The sequence below is a fragment of the Lonchura striata genome, chromosome 5, assembly GCF_050655825.1.
Source record: "Lonchura striata isolate lonStrDom1 chromosome 5, ASM5065582v1, whole genome shotgun sequence".
Taxonomy (NCBI): Eukaryota; Metazoa; Chordata; class Aves; order Passeriformes; family Estrildidae; genus Lonchura; species Lonchura striata.
In genome coordinates, this window is record NC_140707.1 from 44,277,733 (window position 1) to 44,295,956 (window position 18,224).

The 18,224-nt window shown below is 34.9% G+C and overlaps 1 long non-coding RNA gene across 1 annotated transcript in view; it reads right to left on the reverse strand.

The window, feature by feature from the left end:
* LOC146767345 (uncharacterized) overlaps positions 1-18,224 on the reverse strand; it is a 108,819-nt gene that overhangs the window by 44,056 nt on the left and 46,539 nt on the right. Inside the window, exon 6 of the long non-coding RNA XR_014955606.1 lies at positions 1,240-16,848. This is a non-coding gene — a long non-coding RNA (uncharacterized LOC146767345). The remainder of the gene's footprint in view (positions 1-1,239; positions 16,849-18,224) is intronic.

Below are 18,224 nucleotides of genomic sequence, written 5' to 3' on the forward strand. Positions count from 1 at the left end.
ATTTCTTCTTATGTTTGATAATTATTTTAAGGTTTCTTTGCAGTTTTTTTTAACTAGTGGCTATAAAATCTGAAATGGGAGGACACACTCTAGTGACTAACCATGCAGATAGTGCAAAGACAGTAGAAAGCCACACATTTTCTGCCCCTGTGACCAAAATGAGAAGTAAATGAGCTTCCAAAACAAAAAAAAAAAATTACTCAAGGAAGGAGATTACATATGAGATGAATGCTATTTCTGCAATTATAATATCTTTTCCAATATTTTCAATGGATATGACACTAAAGCAATATGTAGTTTAATTCCATTTGTGAACTAGTATATCCCTGGCTGAACATGTAACTTTCTCTGGTCTCTGCATCTGCAGAACTCCCCTAGGGCAGTACAACTTTGTCATAGCCACAAGGCTGTTTATTTCTCTTTAGGGATATATGGTCTGCCTGGAAGACTGTCAGATTTAGTCAGTGTGAAAGTGAAAGTGTGAAAGCTTGGTCCTACAGGGTTCACAATAATATGACCTAATCAGAAATATCTAACACCAGAAACAGTATCTTGTCTGCACCTCTCAGTGACATGATTCAAATCCTAGTTCTGATCACACAAGGCTTGGTTAAAGTTCACAGATAAAGAGCTGACTGAATTATCTTTGTTACCTGTGTACATAAAATACACATAAAGTTGCAAAGGTTTTCTGCTATAAACATCATTATGATAGTAGTTGTAGCCCTTCCTTACCTTCTGTGCTGTTCACACGGCATGAAAAAGTGACATCCCTTGGTTTTGTGCTAAATGTGAATGTTCATAGCTCCACTTCTAGCTTGTCTAGTTTTCCATTGATAAATTTGGTTTTTTTGAGCACTATGGAGTTGGTGACATGGCTCTCAAAGTCAAAGTACTCCTCCCATTTCATACAGTATTTTTGCTCTGAATCCTCCACACTTTCTGTGACCACAGAGGCTGTGATTTCCTTTTTCATTTTAGAGACCAGTTGCACAAACATTTCAAGTATGAAATCTAACAAAGTAAAATAGAGTATTTGAAAAATGAAAATTAATAGTTGTTTTAAGATCAGCAACTTGATCCTAAAGTTTGTTTATGTTTGAGCAAGAAAAAAATTTCACTGAGAGGCAGGTTCACACAGTCTGTGTGCCTAAGAAATTGCTTTAGAACAGGATGGAGCTTTTGTTAAGGGACCAAATTTTCAGCTTTCCTTATAAAAGTATACAAAGGAAGACTTACCTTTAAAGACTCATGGCTCCTAGGCAGATTCCTCACAGTCACAACTTTTCTTTTGTAGGAGAGGCACTGTGAAGAGAACAGAAGCCACAGCTCACAGTTAACACAAACAATAGCCCCAGAAGTCTCTGCCAAAATTATAAATTAATCACCTAGTCACTACTTTTTCCAGCAGTGACCCAAAAGTTAGCAATAGAAGTTATTAATATGATTCCATGCCTTCTAAAAGCAGTGTTGCTTCTATGTCTACTTTGGCCCTTGTAATGGAAGGAATGCTGTTACAAGAGAATAGTCCTCAGTTTTTCTCTCCTCTATTTATCTATGCTTAAAAGCACATCATGGGATTTAGAGGGCAGATGACCCACAAGCTGTAGATTGTAGTTCATTCACTTCTGTATGAGCTCTGGCTTAACTCATTCAATACTGCCATAGTTGGTCTGTGATGTGGAATAAACAGAAAAACAAAGAGCTGGAAGAAGGTAAAAGATTTGGCACTGTCACCTTGAAATTTGTTGGTAGCCTAAGTGTCATAGTGTTTTTTAATGATAATTTCTTCCTCAGTCTTTAAAATTTGCTGCCTTTCAGTTGTAATATTGCAAGAACTAGCCCTGTTGAAACACTCTGCTTTGTATGCTATTGGTAGGGCTATGACACCCTGAACAAGCTGCTGTTTCAAAAGTGCTATTTTTTTGAAAAAAATAAGAAGAACAAAATAAAAGAGCAATTTGATTGACTGTTTGTTTAATCAAAGAGCCTAATTATTTTAAATTTCATGGTTTTAAGTCCTTTACGTAACTGTCAAGTCTTCATCAAGGGAATTATCCCTGTCACATCTCCACTATATTTTTGCCATCATTTGTATTCATTTGTTCATCAAGCATTGGACACACAGCAAACAGGACTTTTAATATCTGAACATCTACTAATTAGCAGGGGAACCATACTCTTTCTGGGTTTGTGCCAAACATCTGAGAGCTGTAAGTGAAAGGAGCTTTCCCTGAGAAGGCCTTCAGCAGCAGAAATCCCTTACAACCCATAACACTGAGAGACTAGAAAGTGCTAGCACAGGCCGCAAAGAGCATCAAGTGTAAAGTGATATAGGCAGGGCAGCCAGGGGACACACTGATTCAGATGTCCTTCTTGAAACTTCCACTCTTAGGACTTCCATGGAAGTGCCCGTGGTGAGTGATTAAATGGGCTTTTCTGTTGTACATCCCCTCAGCAGGACAGCTGCGGAAACATCCCCTCCCCTCTGTAAAATGAATCATCCCTGGTCAGAATGGGTGTAGTTGTTTGTGCATCTCTTATCATACTAAGGATGTGCTAATATCTTGACCTGCAAACCACAGGACCACCCAAACCTCTAGCAGCTAAGCTGAAATGGTTCACTTATAATTTATCTTGGGAGGTTTCCTCTGCAGTATATTCACCCTTGAAGGAGATGAACAAAACACATGAATTTGCCCATTTAATCTAGAAATGAAAGAAGAGGATCAAGTATATTGTAAAAAACTCTCAAAAAGTGAGATTGATAGCACAAGGCGTGGTCTTCTAGATGCCATACTCAGAGGAAGATGGAGATGGACAAAAATAATTACGTATAGTCACTTGACACAAAAGATTAAATACTCAAAAATGGGAAGTAGAGAAAAGACAACATGTAGAGCCTGGGAAGAAAAATCAGTCCTGGCAAGAAGGGTTTGCATGTCTAGACTGTTTCCCCATAGTACAATTTTCCAGACAAGCAAAGTTTGTAGTCTAAAACCTCTTCCTTGTCAGCCAAAAATTTTCTCTTTGGAAATGAGCATACAAATTGGACGAAAGCCTTATGTTTTGGCTGAAGGTATTGACATAACTTTGTGAAGATAAAGTTGCTGGAGGATGTACTGTGAAAAATATCCAACAAAAAAAAAAGCTAAATTTCCATTTTACTTTCTTTAAACGTTCATGGCGGTTGCTGTTCACAACTAAGAGTATTTATAAAAGTCAGAAAAGAATTACAAAATGTTTTACACGTTCTGAAAAGTTTTCATCATACACAATATTTCTATTTTAATAAATTGAAGCTGCTTGCCAGAAGAAATCTGGACGTATATATAGGACATTACAGTAAAATACATGTTCAAAAGGTAAAAAGAGTGTTTACATAAAAACTAACAACAGGTATTTCTCTTAGATTCAGCACATCACATAGTCAGTTAAAAGTAAATGCAATAAACAGGAATAACCTGATAATTCACAGCAATATTAATTACATTGCCTGTTAGTACTGGGGGTTTTACACCAATAGCTGAAAGATATGTTTGGTGTACATCATGCTATATTTGAAGAAAACCAGAAGGTCTCTTTTCCCTTAATGAAGATAAAAGCTAGAAATCAGAAGACCAAAGTGGTGCTCCATATTTCCACTGTCAAAGAATATGTGAGAACTGTTAATGTGAATTACATGATTCCTAAGGGAAATCTAGAGTCATGAGCATATGATATGTAGCAAGGAGCATGACTTATTATTTGCCTGCTTATCACAAGACCAATTTTATAAATACACTGGTCTAATATATCATGGGAGTAGGGTTTACAGGACTTCTGACTACTCAGAGAGACAGTTAAAGTCAATAGAAGCTGCAGGGGTTCAGCTTCCTGAAAATCAGTCACTGGTAATGTAAACCTCTATCAAGCGTAGATCAATAACAGCTTTTTTGAGCATACAACATAAATGGTTTCAGAAGATGACAAATTTAAACATACTCAGAACATGTAGAAAACTTTTTTTCTACTTTAAATGTAAGCACAAACACATTTTAAACATAAATGCTTCTAGAAAGCTAGTTTTTTCCAGGTATCCAGAAAAAGCTGCATATTTTCAACAAAAAGCAGAGATCAAGTTCCAAAGAAGAGGATAGTTTCTGGACAAGGATGTACTGAAAACCTATTGTCTTGTTAAAACAAAAAGAAATCTCTTATGTCAATAGCTCCCAAGAGATGTCCAGGATCAATAGGTCAGAGCACCCTCATAGCCTCTTTAGGAATATCCAACTACAACCATTTTCTTTTTTGGCTGTACTCATCTACCCCTACTTTTTCAAGTACTCACTGAGTACCTGAAAATGTTGAAAGCCTTGCTCCTGTAACACACTGGGCTGCACCCAATCCACATTTAGTGTTCATCAAGACTTGTACCTTGCACCTGCCTGGTGGTGTTATTGGCTTTCCCTCAATCTACTGAGACCTGCCTGTGCACAGCAGGAGAAAGCATAATCCCAAAGCATATGATGAAGAGCTTCAACAGATGGGCTCTGGCAGATCTTTCTGCACTACTGTAAGATTTTACCCACTGATGACTGCTCTGTTTTTTGCTTTAACTTACAGCCCTATGGAAGATTTAGCAAAAAGCAGCATGTATCCACAGCTGAGCCTGTGTTCATCTTAACTATTTTCTCTGACAGCTATGCTAAGGCATAGGCATGTATCTCCTTTATCAACATCTGCAATCCTAAATCTTCTTCATAAATAGAAGACATGCAGACAGGTGTGATGGTATACCAATTTTCATAATAAGAATGGACAGAGGCCATGTCTGATTAAGGACAAAGATTAAGCTCAGCTTCTGTATAATACCTTATATATTTACTACATGGGGATTACAGGTATGTGCTGCAGTGGCAAGGGGACAGATATCTGTGATTTAATAGTTGTTTTGCAAGTCTTTTGTGCAGTTCATTGACTCAAAAAAGTATATGTGGCTACCGAGAGGGAGAGGAACAGTAATGGAGAGAGAGACACGCACATAGAGAGAGGGAGAGAGGGAGGAAAAAGAGAAAGAGAGGGTATGGGAAGAAAAAGAAAGGGACATATTCCATGAGTACATATATAATGATGTGATATTATGTAATGGCTTCAATAACTTCCCTACTCGGGAGATTAGCAATGTCATGATTGTTTTCCTAAGCTGAAAGTATTTTTCTGGGAAAAGGTGAAAAAGGCATTCTTTTTAAAGTTGTTGAGGGACTCTTAGATGGCATTGTCTTCAGTTATATGTATATCCATGTATCTAGGTAAACTGCAATTTAACAAACCATTCTGCTCCCAGCCTATTGGCGGACGGAAGGAAGGAAGGAAAGAGATCAGTGGAGAAGAATGTTTAAATAGCTTCTTGTTTTTTACTCACAGGACAGATGGCGTGCAAACGAATGAAAAATAAAACCCCAACTGACATTGTATAGCAGCTGTGCACAGAGTCAACTCTAGGAAGAAACGTGGTCCATTGGATAGACTGTTTTACTAGAAATGAGGGAGCTTGGGTTCTCAGCCTAGTTTCCTACATTCAAAATGACTGTACTTTTGTAAAAGAAGTCTCTGTTTCTCAGTTTCTTCATTATCAGAATATAAATATTTAGATGCTTTATGAAGAAGAGGACAGAGATAAATGAGGAGACCTTAGTTTTTGTGGGAATGCAAATTGAAAGCACAAAACATTTTACTTAACTAATGAGTGGTCACATTGCTTATATGAAGAAAACTGGGCTTTTTCACTGCTCTACATTTTTTTTCAGTAATCAGTATTAAAATGTGATACTCTTAATAAGCTTAAGATTTTGCTCACAACTCCAACAATATGAGGTTCATAAAGTTCAAGGTACTACCCTGGAAAAAGAAGGAGCCATGAATTACTCATTTCCTGGGGAATTTTACATTTTTTTCCAGAAGGCCAAGTTTTTCCTCTTTTGGTCTGCAAATTTGTTCAGTAATGTGGTTGACTCTTTTTCTAGTTGTTGTGCTAGTATTCTCTTCAGACTATGTCATTACATGCCAATCTTTTCTGCTTTAAAGATGTTTTGGTTTATTTGTTTGTATGCTTTTCCTTCTTAGTCATTGTCGTTAGGCCCCAGGAAGAGTTCACATAATCTCTGTGATCACAGCTTAGTCTGAGAAGACACAGTTACCTCCCTGCTTGAGTCAGAACACAAAATTGATGTGAATTATGTTGGTTTCCAAAGATTCTGGGCTCGCTGCAGGGATTACCTTGATTTTGATTGGTTGCAATGTTTTCAAAACTGAGTGGGAAGACTCTTTCTCATACCTGCTATACTCTTTCCTATCAAGCCGGTATGAAAAAGCCACGTTAAATTTTCAAAGTAACAGTCAAGATAACATTGTGCCTCTCTCTGATGCTTTGAAGGCTATCAGCATAGAAAGGAAGCATGTGCAAGTGTAAAGCTGCAATGGTTGTGTTCAGCTACTGCCTCTTTGATATACCAGATCTTCTGTTTATCCACTGGATTTGTGAGGGTGGGGAGGAAATATGGCTGTGATATGATTTAAGATGGTAAGTAAAAGAGTAAGAGAGTTTCCCCTCCATTCTCAGATTCTCCCTTTTCTCTGAAGGACTTCAGGACTAATTCTCTCCATGGGGATTTACATCTGAATGAAAGAACACCTGTGCTATTGCATTCTCATAGATAGTAATATGTATCTAATTTACATAGAGTTTTCTGTTTATTAATCTAAGGACACAGTTAATTTATCCTGAATATAGCAGTTAAGTATGATGAGGTTTAGGGAATTTTTATGCTGTGAAAGATTTGTGCCATAAATTAAATTCTTATTAACTAGCTTGCCTAGTATGCTTGTAGCATAAAGGGCCATGATATCATACAATGGCATTGATAATAAAATAGGACACAGATATCTTATTAATATTATCCAGTGAAATAACCCCATCATACATCATGTTATCAATATTTAAGATCCTCTAAGAATATAAATTATATTGGCTCTATATGTAAATGTAAACTTCATGTGACATTGGACTAATTACTATAAAATAACGGAAGAAAACTTTATTATTTTATTGTTTATTTGTTTGTTGTTGCAGTAGTGGTAGAAGTGATGAAGTGGTGCAAATGCAATGTTTATCATACTGTACATATTAAAAGTTATGGCTGCACAGGAACATCTCTCAGTTAAATGGTATGTGTCAAAGAAAACTCTGCACCAAACAACAAAGACAGGAATAAATTTTGTTCCATCATCTTTTACTCTTTTTTCTGTTTTTTGAACTAGATCCCCAGTGTAGCCCAGAGGATACTTTATTTATGTCCCTGCAGTTCAGGGCCTACAAACCAATTCATCATGTTTCTTCTGTGCCTCATTTGTTATAGATGAATGACCTCTCCTATAACTTTCTGAAGTCTGTTTGCCATTATGTAGATTAATGCAATAAATAGACATATGTGTGCACGTGTGTATGAAAAAAATGCATTTATGGAATTTTTGTGCTGTGTCCCACAGCCAATCCATACAGAATTTCTAATCTAGCACTCAGTAAACACAAACATCTCTCCAGGAGCATGAGGAAATCTATATTAAGTCATATAAAATTTTTAATTAAATACTATAAAATCGATATTAGCTTGCACTGTCTCTTGCATGCAGCAATTCAAATCAGATTTATAACTTCATGTTGCATATATATTCCCATTGCTCATACATGGTGTGTTTAGAAAGCCTAGAAAAACGTAACAGACCTGGACTATTTTGGGTCCCTCCTGATTTGCACCACAAACCAATTCTGTACAATTTTGAGTTTGTGTATACAGCTGAATGTATTTTTTCAGTATGTGAAAATGGATAAGGTTTCAGAAAAGGGTAAACAAAAGGACTGTGAACCAAATTCTGCAAAAAATAATTTTCACAAATAAATTAATAGTGAAAGATAGCTTAATCACTAAACTTAACAGGTTTAGTCATATGACCTTTCCTGCAAGCACACAAAAATTTCATCTCACGCAAATAACCTCTCTGGCCTGAGTAGAATGAGTAGAGTTTGTATTTAACATGGGATTGAATATTTCCAGGGTCAAATTGTTTTATTTATTGGCTGGTGAGCTCTATGATCACACAAGCTATCTGATGGAGTAGATGTTTGCCAGTCTTCAATGTCTTACCAATTTTAGTTTAAAAAAATCCAAAAGCAACAAACAAGTACCAAAGAAGCTGCTCCTTAAAAAATGTTAACTTTTGAAGTCTTTAACATTCCTGCTTGAAATAGAGTCATTAAGGTTTGTTTCTGTAGATATTTCCAATTCTTCAGGTGTGTTCCATATACAGTTTAAGACATTTGATGAATAAAAAGCTGGAAAATATTAATGAACCTATGGAAAAGAATGGCACAGCATCTTAACTAAATTCATTTAAGGAAATTAAGTAAGAACCCCTCAACAATTTCAGCTGCTCATGTCTGGTCTAGAAATTCAGTCCTTTGCTCTTAGTTTTGGAAAGCAGCCTTCCTCACTGATGAAGCTATAAGATGATAATGTCATTCAATAACTCTCACACCCTTTCCTGCCATTTGTCCAGCGCAGGAAACTGAGAGTTTTCTTGTCGTGTGGACAGGGAGGAAATATCCAGCAACCAAATACTGACCCTTGCATGCAAACAGGTCCATATCCTCTTCCCGCCTGACAACTTCCTTCCTGCCTGCTAGGAACAAATCTACTTTTCATTTTTCCGGAGTTCTTTATACAGGCCACTCAGAATGCCCTTGGGTAAGGACAAATATTTTATTAATGTAAACTTCATCTAACAGCTGGATACTTAGAGCAGCCAGGCCCAAATTCAGAGTAGATAATTGTGTGCTTCTTTTAACTATTGTGTTGCTGCAGCTGAGTCACTAAATGCTTTGTGCCAGGAATTCATATGAAGCATTTACTGGTATGTCTGACCTTAGCTTAATGAAGATATAGTTGCAATTCTGACATTTTGTGAAGTCTAAACTTAGGTAAGATTAGTCCTATTGTGTCTTTCCACAGCAACTGTCCACATTAACCAGAAAGTAGAAGCCTTCTTCTGGCAATGTAGAATGGAGGTTTTATCTCCTGTCATAAAGTTACTGATCAGATAACAAAACAACCAACCAGCCAACACTCAGCTGACAATTGATAGCAGAGAACCAGTTTCCTAGGGCTTTATTCTTTTTCTGGGTATACCAAAGTTATTAATTCTTTGAATGAAAACTTGATTTCAAAATACAAAAGGAAAACCCAGGCCGTTTTCTGTCTTATTCCCACTCTTCAATTATCTGGGAAACCTCTACACAGGTTTGCCACTCTGTGCTGTAGGAAAAACCTCAGAAGTCAGTATTTAAACACCTAAGAATTTCTGCCTCAGTGACATAACTACTTTTCACTCTAAAGATAATTAGTTTACACTTAGCCTATATTAATTTTTTAGCTGTTATATCTATACACCTGTAACTTCCCATTTTTCTTCTGCTTGTGTAAGCTACAAAACGAAAGTATTTCCAGGAGGAATTCAGACTGACATTTGTTAAAGTCTTTTCCAAAAAGGAAGAGATAGGAAGAAACAAAACACCTCCACCTTCTTACCCAAATATGTGTAAAAGTCAAATCATTAAGTAATGGAATTTTTGTAATTTTATAGGGAGACTATATATAAAGTTTAATTTATCAATAGTATATAGCTATTAAGAAATGTTATATCAAACTGATAAAAAGAGACTTAATTGTCAAAGGCCTTTTACTTTTCAGGCCAACAAAGAGAATACCACAAGGGCGATAAAATCTAATAATTTGAATTATTTTGGTAGAACAGAAGAATAATACCCTTATTTAGCCTGAAGTTCTGCCCATTCTTTCAGCTGTGTCTAATCTTCAATTCCTGTTTAAATTATTTTCAGCTGTTGACTTTCAGCATTGAGGCAGCTGAATTTCACCATTAAATGTCAGAGACTTCTCAGTAGAATGCATTGTGCATAGACATCTATTACTTCTCCTCACTATCACTTTACCCTTAAAATAGTAATGACATGTTAATACAGTTAATATTTATATTGGGGTTGTGCCTGGAGGAATCAGTCAGATGAAGGAACAGTAAAACAATATAGATAGTAAGTACATAGCTGTAACTCAAAGTGCAGCTCAAACAACATTCAGAATTCTGTTGTTTTCATTACATCTCTATTTAGTATCTTTGTGATACTAAAAAAACCCAGAATTAACATGTATTTTACTATTTATAAAGTAAAGCACAAAAATTAATAGAGCAAATACCTTTTCTGTTAAGCTTAAAAGTTTACTCACAGTTGTCAAAAGACAGCATACTTTAGAATTTAATTGTGCCTAGGAGAAAAATGTGTGATTTTTAAAAATTTCTGCTTGACCATAAAAGATCAAAGAATAAGCCCCATTTCCTAATTTAGACTCAAAACTTTACCTACAACTTCACTAAACCTATGTGTTAAATAAATATAATCTAATGGAGGAAGATAGATGTCAGAAGCCTTCTTTCCTGTAATCTAAATTATGTTGTAATTCTAACAGTGTTATTATGTTATTTGAAAACAAAATTGTAAATCATTAAAACTTACACAAAGATGGATCCAATTTACAAGTGAAAATATTAATAAAACAAACTGTTGACTTGAAATAAAAAAATAAATAAATAAATAAATAAATAATGAAAACTAAAATTCTCTTTGTAACTTGCCTAGAAATTATGAATAGCAAGTCACTTTTCTTCCTGACACTACTATTGTCATTGGCTTCCAGATGATTTTCACTGGCGTGCGCTCCAAGTTAGAATAATGCATTTACAGAGGTTTGATCCAGCAGCAGTTTTCTATTTTATCCAGCAGCAGTTATCATCATAATTCTACCCTTTTTACATAGTGCCTATACATTTTGAAAAAACAATTTTTAAAATTTTGTCTTAATCTTAATTACTTCTTTCTGGCCTTTTCCCCACCATGCTTATGTATTAATAGAGTACATTGATGTTCAAAATTCCACTTACTCTGGTTACCTGACTAAGTTTAATATAACTATGGGCTGCCACATTATGCTGAATTAGACTGAAAGCTTTCTTTTATTTTTAAGGACTTTCATGCTTCAACCTCTCTCCCCGTCTACCCACTGCAGATGCCTTGAATTGTTACTGCACTTCTGCAGTTCTTACCCAAGGACTTGTTTTTCTTGATATAAATTTAAGAAATTTGCCATGTGATATAGACACTCTGAAGATAGAAGCTGAAAATAAAGTCTAAAATTATCTTAAAGAAGTTATTTATTTAGCTAATAGAAGAAACTTAAACTGAATACAGTTATTTCCCTTCTCATCTTTGACATCTTGAGTTGGATATCTTTTTTGGGTATATAAAGTGCTATAAAAACCAGCTGTAAGAAATGTCAAGGCTTATAAATATAATAATAACTTCAGATCACTTAAAAATTAATTACTTAGTGGTGAAGACAGCTATTTTTACAGTTCTAGAACTTTATTTTGCTCCATATTATTCCAGTGTGCCAGTGATCAAGCACATCAGTGATTGAACTTCCCATTCTCCTCTTCTATTTTCTTGTTAAAAACTAAACTAAAAAAATACAAATTTGAAATCCAGGTGTTAAAATGCATCAGCTCTGTAGTTTATACTTAGATGGAAATTATCAAGACAGACAGGTCTAGCTGTAGTTACGCAAAAACAAATCTCTCCCAAAGTGAAGCATGAGCATTTATGTGTATGAGAAGCTTGCCCATTTCTGCCTTGTACATAAGTAAAGGAATAATTTCTTTTACTAGATTCATTAATCTAATAATTAAAAAAAATAATTTCCTTTTTAAGGAAAAGGGTGGTGGAAACAAAACCCTTATAATATTAAAATATGCACACTGTATATGGACGTATAAAACTGACTGGAGTTTTTGCGTGTAATATTTGTGTTACGATCAGTAATTTTTTTTCCCCTAAAATCATAAAGCCTATTGTATCTGTAATAAGTTTCTCCTCTAAACCCACCAACATGCACTAGCAGTGAAAGAGAGACACTGAATGATTCACACAGAAGAATTTTCCAGGAGTGTTCAAAAATAATAACAAAATGATGCCTTAAGTTATAAAATAAGTAGTATTTTGTGAAATTTTCATTGGCATTTCAGTGATAAATATTATTTTTTTAATTTAGCTAACTGAAACCTGATGAACATGAATTTGTGTTTTGATTTGGTTCCTAATGAACTTGAACTGAAAGAAATTGAGTTTTGAATTGCAGTGATAAAAAATTGATTTCTACTACATGAGCAAAATTGTTTCTTTTCATGGGTGACATAATTAGACTCAACACCCAAAACTAAGGAGAATACATTTCAATACATTAGCTGTACTGCTTAGGTCGTGAAGTCAATCATAAACATTAACTGAAAGAAAACATTTCTTGGGAAAATCAAAGGAAGTAGCACTGAAATGACATAGTAGCAGAAGAAAGCTTGGAGTCTTTCCATACCAATTTCTGATTATGTGGAACAATGTCAACAACTCAACAGAGCACTTGCCCAACTAGTACTTCTGGCCAATTTTCTTCTCTCAAAAATATTGAAATGTAACTGAAAAAAAAAATTAAGGAAATTCTGCACTTTTTAGGAATTAATCTCTTATTCACTGTAGAGTTTAAAGAGCTTGTAGAGAATATCAAAGATGACAATAAATTCCATATGGTCATTACTAATAGAGTGTTATGTGGTGGTGCAACACATTGAACTGCCAGAAAAGAACAGCAGACCTATAGTATATATCAGAAATGGTTCAAGGGTGAAGGCCTGCCACTGGTAGCCATGCAGAAAATGGTACTGGCACCAAACACTTTCTTTCTAGCTGTAGAAGCTGGAATTCAAATATGCACAGACTCTCTGTCTTTTTGTTTAACCATCATGTAAATTCAATTTCAACAGCTATCGTCAGCTTTATGGTATGAATTCCAACTGGTTGATCTCTTATCAGAATTGGTTTTGCACAAAGTTCACTGTTATTTACTTATACTTTCTGGTACTGAGAAGATGGTTTGGGATCTCAAAGGATATAATTACTGCCACTGCTGGTGGTATGGACCTTTGTATGAACTATTATCAGATACATAGGAGAGAAATTTCAGAAGCCATGAAGGTGACATAATCAATCATTCATCTATGCTGTTCCTGCTAATCAGATGGTACAAACAAAATGGAACCTGATCAGTGTAGAGAAACTCTGCGCTTCCATCTGTCACTTCATTCCTGGCTGTTGGGATATCTTATTCAAAAGAAACATAGATTCTGGAAGGAACCTTGCCTACTAAATATATTTACCTTTTAAAATGAAAATGTCTCCAACTGCCTAGGAAGCCTGATGCTAACAATTAATGGCTGACTACTATTTTACCTGCTATCAAGACAAGTATGGGTAGCCTGCACAGCCATTATAGAAGAACACAAAGATAAATCTTGTGTTTTTAATAATGTAAATGAACATTGCTGTTTGTAATGTTTTTAGACAGGGTAGAGTGCAGTTGGCAATAAAATTCCCTATGTCTGCTCGCCCTTCACATCACCATCTTGCTGAAGGAGGTTTGTGAATCATTAGGGGGATTCTTTAGAAGAACCATGCTTTCAGGTATGAGATTTATTACCCAGTAGGAGCCGTCTATATGCAAAGAATTCTTTCAACTACCCTCCCTCCCAAGGACATCTGATGAAGTAATAACCATTTTAACGCGCTGAAAGCATTTTGAAGAAATGACAGAGAAAAGATGTGTCAATGGGAAATGGCTGAAGTAATGTCCCTGTAGCTTTTAGAAGGGTAATGTTTGACAGATGCCTGTCCCAAAAAAAAGAAGCAATGTTTGTGTCATTTTCTGGATAACCTGTGTCATCCAGGGAGATTTGAATGTGTCTGGTCTCTTGTATTCAAAACATGTTAATTCATCCTTACAATGCAGTGTATTTAAGCAACTTACTCCTGCAGTTTGTTTCTTTGTGAATACCTTTAATGCATTATAAAGTAAAAAAATAATTTTGGCTTATGTCAGAGGTTTCCAGGAAAAGCTTGAAAAATCAATAGTGTAAAAGCACTAGGAATTTGATTTAAAAGGCGTACTACTTCTCTAGTGCCAGTCATGGTTTAAGAATGGTACACCTCAGTTTAGTGTTTAAAATGAAATTTCAAACCACACAGAAGCTCACTCACTACCCACCTCCCTCTCTCCCTCTCTCTTCCCTTTACCATTCTCCTCAAGAATTGGAAGGGTGAAAAGTAAAGGTCATGGGTGGAGGTGGAGATAAGAACAATTGACTAGAAATAGTGATAAGATAAGAAAAAACCCAGCAGCAATATTAATGACAGAGAGTATGAGACAATAAACACTTGCACTGAGGGGCCTACTCACTATTACATCAAGTCATTTTGAGCATGATAGGAGACATTTGCTAACTGTTAAACTTAGGCATCTAAAATAACTACTGCTGGAAACTGAGTTTCCAAGAGGGCTTGGAATGATCACTGGGACCATAGAAGTTCAAGCTTTAGAAATCAAGTGCACAGATCATTTCTTCTGAGTCTTCTGAGAATGCATTGATGCATAATTTTCCAAAAGACACTGAGAACTGAGTTCTTCGAAACTGATTTTTGTGTGATCACTGTTTTTTCTTTCTCAATTAAAGTCATTACTTCTTGACATATATGGGGACAAATCCATAATAACTGACTCTAAAGGACAGTGAAATAAATGACTAAGTAAAAATTTGATATTCAGCATTTCTGTTTCAAGAATAAATAATCTCTTTTATGTCAAAAACTGTACACAAATCCATGACCAAAACATTTTTTATGTGTTAAAATATAGCAGAATACTATTTCTAATTCTTCTTATGTTCAAATATAGCATTTCTTTTTCAAGTAAACATTACACAATAACCTTTTGTACACACACTACAGAACATGTCATAGCTAGACTAACATAATGGAGTGTTACAAGCTATTAAATTAATGAGTCATATTGAGGAAGAAGTGCATCAAAGACTAACACACTTTCTGATACGCAAGCATGCATTACTGTGTTAGTTTAGGAGTTCTGGCATATGGAAAGACAAAATCTGCACTTACAATCTTTACTTGTAACATACCTGTCTCTGGGCAAGGGGTAACTAACTACATCACTAGAATTTCTGGTTCAGGCTCAAAGTTGATATAAATTATAAAGAAATTCAATCACCAGGGAGTTTTTCTAAATGGTTGAATGACAAAAGAAGTTAATCTAGCTTTCATAATTAAATGAGAAGAGGGATGGTGTTGTGAAAGGAGAAGAAACTAGCAGACATAAGTAAAGCTGTGAATGCTAACTTATGTGCCTTGATCTTTATTTTGTTACACACATAATAAGCTTCTGGATTCTTGACATCCAAACCACTCTAGTTATCATTCAGACCTATTGATTTATCGATGAGCTAATTACAGCACCACTTTAATTTTCTCTGTACATGGTCAGAAATGCCTAACCTTCTTTTTAATATACAAAACTCCTGTCTGGTCCTCAATTTTTTTTTCATTGAAACAGTAACAATCTCAATTCTTAGTGATGAGATTGTTTTCAGCATGGTTCTGAGGTAATTTGAGCCAAGTATGTGCAGGTTTGGGATCATGCATAATATGTTAAAATAGTATGTTCACATCAAGTTGATTTGAAGTAATCAATGGCAGGATAAATTGATGTTGGATAAAGGAAGAACTACAAAGACCTTACAGAGCTGAATGTTTCTAGAAATTGTGATCTGCCACATACATAGTGCATTTTAAACATGTTCATCTCTGCATTTTTAATTTCTATATTTTCCTAGTGCTAATATATGCTATGGCAGACTTGTATAATGAAAAGATAAAAAAAAAGAAACAAATGCTGAAAAGTCTATAAGCTGTTTAATCACAGCTCAGTTGTTCATCTGTAAGGCATCACTGTTGAGCAGGGTGATGAAGGAAGGATTCATGTGTTAAGACATATTATTGGGAATCTGAAGATCTGGCTTCTCTTCCTATTTCTTCAGATGATATTATACTCAATCTTCAGCATATCATTTTGGAGTTGAATCAAAGCCAAACATAATGACAATCTTTATTTCTTGGTGTTAGAAGTTTTGTTGTAATGGAGCTGGGTAATGGTGATGAAATTGTACCAGTGATCTGTTTTACATTTGTTGTGATGTGCTTTTATAACCCCAGATGTCAGAAAGTGCATGTGATTTATTTATTACTTTTGTTTTGTTTCCCATTTTATCATCAGCTAAAGGACATTATAGATTTTTAAAAAGGCTTTGAAGGAATACAGTAGAAAAACATGAATAAAAAAAATACTAATGCCAGTTCACAGCAAATTTCTGATAACTGGACCATTTTTTTTTGACACACAAGAATATTTATCATTCCAATATTTTAATTTTCTTCAAGAAGCTTGACAAAAAAAACCCCAACCTGATATTTTCTTTCATTTTCAGTTTTTGGTAGAAATACTATGTATGATATACTGCATAAATACTTAAGATCAAATAGATACTTGCCACTTATTAAGTACATGTTGGCTTTCATCCTCTATCTTTCCACATGCATAGGAATAATATGATGATCATTCATGGAGTAGCAAAAGTGGATAATGTCCATGGTTTTTCCAGTCTTTATATTTTGAAATTTTTCTGGCTTAAGAAAATAAAATGGCTTCAAGAGTCTTAAATATGTTTTTCTAAAACACTTTTGAATTCTCCAGAGCAGGAAATGCAGAATCCTCTACTTCTATGTTGTTCCTAAAAGAAATGATGGATAAAAAAATTTGCAAATAAAAATATTACCATCAACTCATTAATAAAGTCTTATACACTTGAAAAATGTCTTATGCATTTGTAAAACAAAAGAAAGAAAACTGTATAAAAAGGATGTATTTATAACCATTAAATAATAAAAAATATTCAATGCAAATAATGGAACATGTGTTTCAATTAAGATGAAATACATGGTTTAGTACATCAAAGTTAAATTCTCTCCTGAAAAAATTACTTTAAAACAAAAATGAATTCTGTGCATTTGTGCAAGAAAAATGGCTGAAGATGGTGTTCATATACATTTAAGGTATGGCATTTTCAAAACATCTTTACTGCATTTAGAGGAATATTTATTGTAGTGAAGACAATCAACAGCAGGCCAGGATTGAATGATTCAAAAGTTACATTATCTGTCTCCATTTTACTTTTAAATATATTTTTGAGAATCTAGTTTTCCACCCAGATAAATTAGACTGAGGTAATTGCAATTTTCTTATGTTTTGTGAGAAATCAACAACTGAAAAATACTCTCATAAATATATGAAATGAATATTGTGAAAGGTATGCATGGATACTTTTGACTTGCTGCATAAAACTGTCTTGCACATGGGTTTTTCTTGCATATAACCACAGTGTAAAAGATGACATTATGAGAAACCTTCTGACAAATTGATTAATAATCTTGAGCTGCTGAAGTTCAGCTGAGTGAGCAATTAAACATTCCAAACAGCAATGAACCTTCAGAGATAATTTATGATAATTTTATGCACAAGAGCTCAGTGGCTTTTTAATTTGATAGAATGTTAGTAGCATAGATTTCTAACAAGGGAGTTTCAGTGCTCCATATATCACTGAGATTACTTAAACATTTCAAATGTGGTTGATGAATGAAGTTTCCTGAGATGTGAGAAGATACAGAAAGTGTCAGAAGGTTGAGATTATTCATCATATCAATTATTGAAAGTGGTTGCATTGACATCATACTCCCAGCTCATATTTTATGGCCATTATAAAGACAGAACAGAAATAACAGACTTGGTGTACTGCAGAACTGCCAGGATATCCAGCTTCTTCCCTCTTTTATTCCAGCATTTTGCTGTCACCACACAATATTAGCACTTCCAGGTGTTTCTTCCAAAGCCATTCAAAATATATTGCAGGAAAATAAGACTCTTTGAATACAATCAGCTAAGACCTGGAACATGGCACATGGTGTGATTCTTGGGGTTTTTCTGTGCAGGACCAGGAACAGGGTTCAATGATCCTTTCCCACATCCTTCCAATTCAGGACATTCTACAAAAAACATCTCACACAGATCAAGAGAAAAAATGAAGGTTAGATAGCCTGAGCAAACTACAGA